Below are 9250 nucleotides of genomic sequence, written 5' to 3'. Positions count from 1 at the left end.
GGGGGCAGTACCCCTTGGCGGGTCCTAAGGCAACGCCCTGGAGGGAATCAAGCTGCCCGATCAGCTCGCGGGGATCTAAGGGGCAGCGCCCCTTGGCGGGTCCTAGGGCAGCGCCCTGGTGGGGTTGAGGGCAGCGCCCTGGAAGTAAAAATGCAAAATGGATTAGAAGTTGCTTGTTAGCTCGAGCAGCCGTTTATGTGCTCGAGCAGAGAATGTTTGGTTCCAGAAGTTTGATTTGTCTGCAAAAATACTGGGAAAGTGTATTTGGCGCTCGAGCGGGGCTTTCCACGCTCGAGCGAACCATGTTATATTAGTTCATGAAACTGATATTTCAGATCACTTTTGTATATCTCTCTCTATAAAAACCCTTTCCTCTCCCTTCTCTCTACATTTCTCTATGCCAAATTGGATCAAAACCTTGATTTCTCAAAGATCCATTAGAGTTCTGCCATAGGTTCTTCATCAAAGTTGGTTAACTTCTCGAGGGCTTCGTTGTGTGCGGTGAAGATCGAGCTTCAACACCATTGATTTTGGGGATTTCATCTCATTTCTTCTTCAAAACTTGAAGTAGGGATTTTCTTAGAGTTATATATATATTTTTGCAAGACCTATATGATTTTCGAAATCATCTTTCGATAGCTTTGAAAATTGATTGTTGATTCAAGAAGTTGAGCGATTTTGAAAGTGGGTTTGTCTCTTGTTCTTTTAAAATGATCTTATGAGTTTTGATCTTCCTTGATTAAAGAAAAGATGATTTTGGAAAGATTTCTTTCAAAAGATTTGAGTTGTATAGTTTGGTGAGAAAACCTAGAATTTGGAAATTTTTTTTAGAAGACTGAAAATCCATGAATGATATTGTTATATTTATTTTGTGTGTCAAAACAAATGGATGTTTGGAAAATTTCTTATTTATATTTATATAAATGATGAATTTCAGGGATTATGAGAATTGTTGTTCATTTTGAAAATTATTATTTAAAACGTTGAAATAGTCTTGAAATAACTAATTGTTGAGGATACTTGAGAAGAAGGAATTGTGTTATTCCTTGGATGATGAATTGGAATAAAAGTATTTATATTCATCTTGTGAAATTGGCATATCAATTCATTTGATTACATTAAACTTTGAAAGTTGATTTGAAAACTTACATTGAGAAAAGAAAGTTGATAAATAAGTTTTCATGGAATAATTTTGAGGTAAATACGTTGGTAAGTCTTGATAGGTGGTGTAGATGATATTGAATAAGTTGGCCTGAGAGTCCGGGGTGAAAGACCAAAAACTCGCGCAGATAGGTGTCGAGCCTTCCGGTTAATACCGGTAAAAAATGACAATTTGGTAGTACTTGTATAGTCTACTTGCAGACACCGTCTTAGGGATTACCAGAGTCGTATTTACTGCCCTTGAAATAAATTGTTAAGTTTTGAACAATTGAAATTGCATGATATCATTGAGCATGATGGTTTTCAAAAGATGAAAATGTGATTTATTTTCAAAAAAGGCATAGCATGGCATGTGCATTTCATCTCTTGAGACTTGTATAAAATGTATATACTTTGTTAAGAATTTCATACTGGGCTTTATGCTCACCCTACGGGATTTTTGTACAGGAAAAGATATAGTGATCCCACCCAACTAGGGGCGTAGAAGTATATGTGTTGGGAGTACAATACTCTCATTTTGTTGTGACTCTGTGTGTAAACCAAGGGTTGTGTTTGTGTGGGTTTGAAAAACTGTTTTGTGTAACCAAGCTCAAGCCTTGGAAACTTGTAAACCTTTGGGGGTATTTATTTGTTTATTTACTTGTTGTTGGATTAATGTATTGTTGCATGAAGAACTATTGTATCATGTAATGTAAGTTTGGATATTTATATTCGGTTTTTCTTGAAAGAGCCATGATTGTTGTATTATCATTTGGGCTAGAAATTTAGGGCGTTACAGGTAGGGTCTATACGCCAAAGTTAGCGAGTATTGATGGTAATGCATTCTATGCCGCGTTGTGATTCACATAGTATATTTGGTTGTGCAAAACCATTATCGGGTAAATGAAAAATTAAAGCCAAAGTAAGCTCCATGGAAATGGTATTTTGATGGGTTTCTCAAAAAAGAATGAGGAAAGCTTGTCTCATAATGCTTGTCTAGGCTAACTTGATATGGGTTTATAAGCCTTGGGCTTGTAACTTGGGAAGGGCTCCAAGGAGTATCCAAGTTTTGTGGTAGGGTGAGGTTATGGGTAAAGTGGGCTAGGCCCATTGGACCCAAAACAAACACACACGCACACGCCGTGGTCGGCTGGGCTTGGACGCGGGTGCGTAGTGTGAGGTTGGGTTGGGCTGGGCTTGTCCGGTCCAATGCTTATATTTTTGGGCCAAAAACATTTGAATTTTAATTTTCTAAAATTATTACCATTTCAAATTTGAATTTCAGTTTTAAATTCAAAATAAAATTTGAAATGATCCACACTTGTTCGGTTTTTTCCTTCAACCCGAACAGATTCAGTATCTGTTCAAATTCAAACCAAACAGATTCCATACTTGTTCAAATAGGTTTGTTACCAGTTGGAATCAAATCTGAAAAGCCACTAGTGCACCTATAAATAAACAAGTCCCTTATTTGGATTTTCACTGAATTTTCGTTCTTCTTTGCCGCTTTCAATCTCTGCATTTTGCTGCATTTATTTTTTGTGAGAAAGATTATATACACAAAGTGTGTTTGTTTTGTGAATAGTTTGTAATGCTGCTACTATTCGTTGTTGATCATTTTATTCTGGGAGATAGAAGTCGATATTCTGATAGTACCGTGGATGGGGCGAATCTGTCTTAAGGAGACAATGTTCAACACTGGACTTGATAAAAAATAATTAGGTAAGTAATTAGTTTACTTTTCTGTTTTATTATTTTTTTCTTTTCGGATTCTAATTTTGTTTTTGTAACAAAATAAAAATCAGTTGTTTATATATATATATATATATATATATATATATATATATATATACTGTTATGATTTTTGTAATCAAACAGTCTCTCTCCTTTCTTCAATTCTTTCTTCGAATACAGTGAAAATTGTCCAACACTAATTCCCTACACATATACCTTCTCTCTCAATTTTTAGGTTTTCTCTCATTTTATTCAAAGCTTTCTTCCCATCAAATCATTGACAAGTTTGATTATTTTTGTTGTCATTTTCTTTTTAAAGTTGCTCACTTTAATTTTTCATAATCAAAATATTGTTGTTTTTATTTTCAAACTCTATTATCCTTTTAATTTTAGAAGCAGCTGTTCTTCAAGAAAAAGTATAAAAATAAGCATTGGCCCTGTTTGGTAGGGTTTATTTCCAGCTTATTTCAGTTTTTAGCTTAATTTAAGCTATTTTGATGTGTTTGGTTCAGCTTAACAATACAGCTTATAACTTTTTGTAAGTCAAAAATCAACTTATTCTTTGAGTAGGGGAGGAAAAGCTTAATTTATAAGTAAAAAATCAGCTTATGTTCACAGGTATAAACTATAAGCTGTTAAGCTATAAGTTATAATCACTTTCACACACCTCTTCCAAAAGGGGCCATTATCAAGTATGCTCTTATTTTTCTTTTTCTTTTTTTATACAATTTATTTTTATGTTATTGGTATGTAGAACACGAATTGAGTATTGTAAAAATATATATATATATGTATATATATATATATATATTCTTCCTCCAATTCTCTCGCAATTTCTTTTTAATTGAAACTCTTTTCTTTAATTTTTTTAAATTTTATTACTTTATTATGATGTATCATAAAAATTGTGATGAACCAATTCTCCTTCTCTTAAACTCTTTTTTTTTATTTGTTTGAAATATGCAAAACAATGGTGGATTAATCAGGGTTCTTTAATTGATTTTTTTTTTCTTGAAAAAATTCCAACTTAAGATATTTTAAATATATATCAATATAATAAAGTAGGATGGTTTTTAAATTTGTCCTACACACATTTGTCCTACTAGGACATTTGGACAGCTTAGATCTATTTAAATTATAAAACAACAGCTAAAATATATTTTTCAAAAAATATCCTACATGTACATTTTCTATTTTCCTGCTTCTCTCTCTTACTTTTTCCTATTCTCACCCATCCTTCTATGATCCCATGATCTCACCTTCCTCTCTCTTTTTTCTTTTTTTTTTATTTTTTATTTTCTCCTTTTTGTTCACTTATTTTTATTCATATTATATGAAAAAATCTGCAATCCTAGAATTAGGAGCCAGATTTTACTGTGTGTAGTGGAAATTATATTAAAGAGTTTTTTATTCCAGAAATTAAATGAATTTGAACAATTAATTATTAAATTTAAATATATTGAATATCTGATAGACTTCGTAAATTTAGATCTCATATGAATCTTCAACATCTATATAATAAAGTAGGATGGTTTTTGAATTTGTCCTACACACATTTGTCCTACTACGACATTTGGACAACTCAGATATATTCGAATTATAAAACAACAGCTGAGATATATTTTCCAAAAAATATCTTACATGTACACTTTCTATTTTCCCGCTTCTCTCTCTTACTTTTTCCTTTTCTCACCCATCCTTCTATAATCCCATGATCCCACCTTCCTCTCTCTCTCTCTTTCTCTCTCTCTTTTTATATTCTTTCATTTTTATTTTTCTCTCTATTTGTTTAATCTTTTTTATTTTCTCCTTTTTGTTTATTTATTTTTATTCATATTATATGGCAAAGTCTGCGATCTCAAAATTAGGAGTTAGATTTTATTATGTGTAGTGGAGATTAAATTAAAGAATTTTATAGTCCACAAATTAAATGAATGTGAACAATTAATTATTATTTTTAAATATATTGAATACCTGATAGATTTCATAAATTTAGACATCATATGAATCTTCAACATCTATATAATAAAGCAGTATGGTTTTTGAATTTGTTCTACACACATTTGTCCTACTAGGACATTTGGACGGCTCAGATCTATTCGAATTATAAAACAACGACTGAGATATATTTTTAAAAAAATATCCTACATATACATTTTCTATTTTCCCGCTTCTCTCTCTCTTACTTTTTCTGTTTGTCGCCCATCCTTGTATGATTCCATGATCCCACCTTCCTCTCTTTTATTTTTTTATTTTTTTTATTTTCTCCCATTTTTATTTTTCTCTCTATTTGTTTTATTTTTCTCCTTTTTGTTCACTTATTTTTATTCATATTATATGGCAAAGTCCGCGACCCCAGAATTAGGAGTCAAATTTTATTGTGTATAGTGGAGATTAAATTAAAGAATTTTATAGTCCACAAATTAAATGAATTTGAACAATTAATTATTATTTTTATATATATTGAAGACCTGATAGACTTTGTAAATTTAGACATTATATGAATCTTCAACATCTATATAATAAAGCAGTATGATTTTTGGATTTGTCCTACACACATTTGCCCTACACACATTTGTCCTACTAGGACATTTGGACGACTCAGATCTATTCAAATTATAAAACAACGACTGAGATATATTTTTCAAAAAATATCCTACATATACATTTTTTATTTTTCCGCTTATCTCTCTTACTTTTTCTGTTTGTCGCCCATCCTTGTACGATTCCATGATCCCACCTTCTTCTCTCTTTTTTTTTTTATTTTTTATTTTCTCCCACTTTTATTTTTCTCTCTATTTGTTTTTTTTCTCCTTTTTGTTCACTTATTTTTATTCATATTATATGGCAAAGTCCGCGATCCCAGAATTAGGAGTCAAATTTTACTGTGTGTAGTGGAGATTAAATTAAAGAATTTTATAGTCCACAAATTAAATGAGTTTGAACAATTAATTATTATTTTTAAATATATTGAATACCTAATAGACTTCGTAAATTTAGACCTTATATGTATCTTCAACATATTTTAACAAAGCAGGACGGTTTTTGAATCTTCAACATATTTTTGTCCTATTAAGATATTTGGATGGCTTAGATCTGTTCAAATTATAAAACAATGGCCAAGATATATTTTTCAAAAAATATTCTACATATACATTTTCTACTTTCCTACTCCTCTCTCTCTTACTTTTTTCCTTTTCTCGCACCCCCTCCTTCCATGATCCCATGTTCCCGCCTTCCTCTCTCTTTTCTTTTTATTTTTTCATTTTCTCTCATTTTTATTTTTCTCTCTATTTGTTTATTTTTTTTATTTTCTCCTTTTCGTTCAATATATTTAACACATATTTCCATATAATGTACGTATGTCCGTAATACACTAGGACATTACGGGCATACATACAATTTCCAGATAATTATATAAGCAAAAGCAGAATTGTATGTATGCCCGTGAAAATTATATGTATGCTAGGCACATCCATCTATCTAGCTATATATTATATAAGCAAAAGCGAATTTTCGTGAGGAGTTTTGTGAGAACTTCAAAATTTTATAATAAATTTATCTATCTATCTAACTATATATTATATAAGCAAAAGCGAATTTTCGTGACTTCAAAATTTTATAATAAATTTATTTATCTATCTAATTATATATTATATAAGCAAAAGCAAGTTTTCGTGAGGAGTTTCGTGAGAACTTTAAAATTTTAGAATAAATTTGTAATTTTATCAAATTAAAAAATAAATTTAAATAGTGTTGGGATTACAATTATATTCTAATCCTAATATTATTTACACCGTGCCTTCAGGCACAAGCATACGCTAGTATATATATATATGATAGGTGTCGAAGATAATTTCAAAGTTTTGATTAAATAAAATTAAATAAAAGGATATTCCAAAATATTTATGAATTAAAAATAAAAAGAAGTAGAATACTTATGAGATAATAATAAAATAAAATAAAATAATAAAACTATGGTAGATAGTAAAAAGATATAAGAACTTCAGATATTATATATGAATAGAAAATAATTTTAAATTTGATTAAGTAAAATAATTAATAACAAGTTATCTACAATAATGAGACTTCAAAAGATTTAAAATTAAAAACATAAAATAGATAAGACACCTATAAGCTCTCGTTTGAGAACATGCTATTTTAGTAATTTTTTATTTTTTGGCTAAAATATGATGTTAAAAAAATTAGTACATTTGGAATGACTTTTTAATTTTTTACAAAAAGATATGCAAAAAGTAAAAAGAAAAGGAAATCTTTAACTTTTTGGTATAGGTTGTTGGTTTTTTGGTTTTTAGTGACTTTTTGGCTTTTAGGCTAAAAAGTGATGTTGTCAAATGAGACCTAAAATTATGTATAAGTTGGTTGAGGGCAAGAGACCATAGACCTAGGAGTATGTTCCTCTCTAGGTCTCAGGTTCGAATCACACCCCCAACTGGCTACTTGCGGGCCGCTGCGTCTTTGCTTGGTCGATCGGCTTAAGACCCCGAGATTAGTCGAAGTGCGACACTCCGAAGGGGTACTGGCCTGGACACTCGGTTATCAACCAAAAAAAAAAAAATAGATAATTTTAAATTTGTTTGTTATAGCTAATAAGGTTCAATTTATTTGTTTATTTTTTATGTTTATTAATTAACAGTTTAGATCTAATAACTTCTCAAAGGGTTGTCTAACAACACTACCCTTCTTTTACTGTGAGTGTGCTATCAGTGTTTGTTTATCTTTTAATATAAATTCTGTAATTGTTTAGTAAAAAAAATGTTATTTATTTATTTTTTTAGTGTCAAAATACATCTCAACGATTGTTTTTTTTTATAAATTCTGTAATTGTTTAAGAAAAAAATAAAAAAAAAAAATTGGTGGCATATCTCACTTGCTTTGACCGTACATGTTTTACGAGTGTTTTGTTTACTTTTAATTATTGTTTACATTCATTTTATTGATTACATTCAACAAAACAAAACAAAAAAATTTAATTTTGTGTATAAATTCTGTAATTCTTGAATGAGAAATTCACATTTCTATTTTGTTAATCATGTTGATTGAAAAAATAACAAATAAAACCAATATATGTGTAAATTATGATATGGATTTTAGACTCATATTTTTATGAAAAACTTTTTCATTTCCCTCTCCCCCCCATATAAAAGTCCAATCTAAACTACAAATTATCATTCTTAGTAATCTTTTTTGGATATAAATTCGATTTAAAAAAAAAAGAATTAATAGGTTCATTATTATTGTAAAAATAAAAATAAAAAAATGTTGTGATTAAGTAATTGCTTTCTTTATGGCTACCCAAATTAAATGTCTTAAAATCAAAATGCTCCAACTAAATCATATAATATTTTATTACTAGCGTATGCCTGTGCCTGAAGGCACAATGTAAATAATATTAGAATTAGAATATAATTGTAATCCCAACAATATTTAAATTTATTTTTTAATTTGATAAAATCACAAATTTATTATAAAATTTTGGAGTTCTCACAAAACTCCTCACGAAAACTACCTTTTGCTTATATAATATATAGCTAGCTAGATAGATAAATTTATTATAAAATTTTGAAATTTTCACAAAACTCCTCACGAAAACTCGCTTTTACTTATACATATATAGCTAAATAGATAGATGTGCCCAGCATACATACAATTTTCACGGGCATATATACAATTCCGCTTTTGCTTATATAATTATCTACAAATTGTATGTATGCCCGTAATGTCCTAGTGTATTACGGGCATACATACATTATATGGAAATATGTGTAAAATATATTGAACAAAAAGAAGAAAAGAAAAACAAACAGAGAGAAAAATAAAAACGGGAGAAAATAAAAAAATTACAAGAACAGAGAGAGGAAGGCGGGAACATGGGATCATGGAAGGAGGGGTACGAGAAAAGGAAAAAGTAAGAGAGAGAGGAGCAAGAAAGTAGAAAATGTATTTGTAGAATATTTTTTAGAAAATATATCTCAGATTTGAGCCATCCCAATGTCCTAATATGACAAAAATATGTTGAAGATTCAAAAACCGTTCTGCTTTATTAAAATATGTTAAGGTATTCAAAATATTTAAAAATAATAATTAATTGTTCAAATTCATTTAATTGGTGGACTATAAAATTCTTTAAATTAATCTCCGCTACACACAGTAAAATCTGACTCTTAATTCTGGGATCGCAGACTTTGCCATATAATGTGAATAAAAATAAGTTAACAAAAAGGAGAAAAAAAAAACAAATAGAGAGAAAAATAAAAATGGGAGAAAATAAAAAAAAAGTAAAAAAAATAAAGAGAGAGAGAGAGAGAGAGAGAGAGAGAGAGAGAGAGAGAGAGAGAGGTAGGATCATGGGATC

Source organism: Camellia sinensis, chromosome 9 (genome assembly GCF_055761805.1).
Source record: "Camellia sinensis isolate YWXY chromosome 9, ASM5576180v1, whole genome shotgun sequence".
NCBI classification, from domain to species: domain Eukaryota; kingdom Viridiplantae; phylum Streptophyta; class Magnoliopsida; order Ericales; family Theaceae; genus Camellia; species Camellia sinensis.
This window is presented reverse-complemented; position numbering follows the sequence as displayed.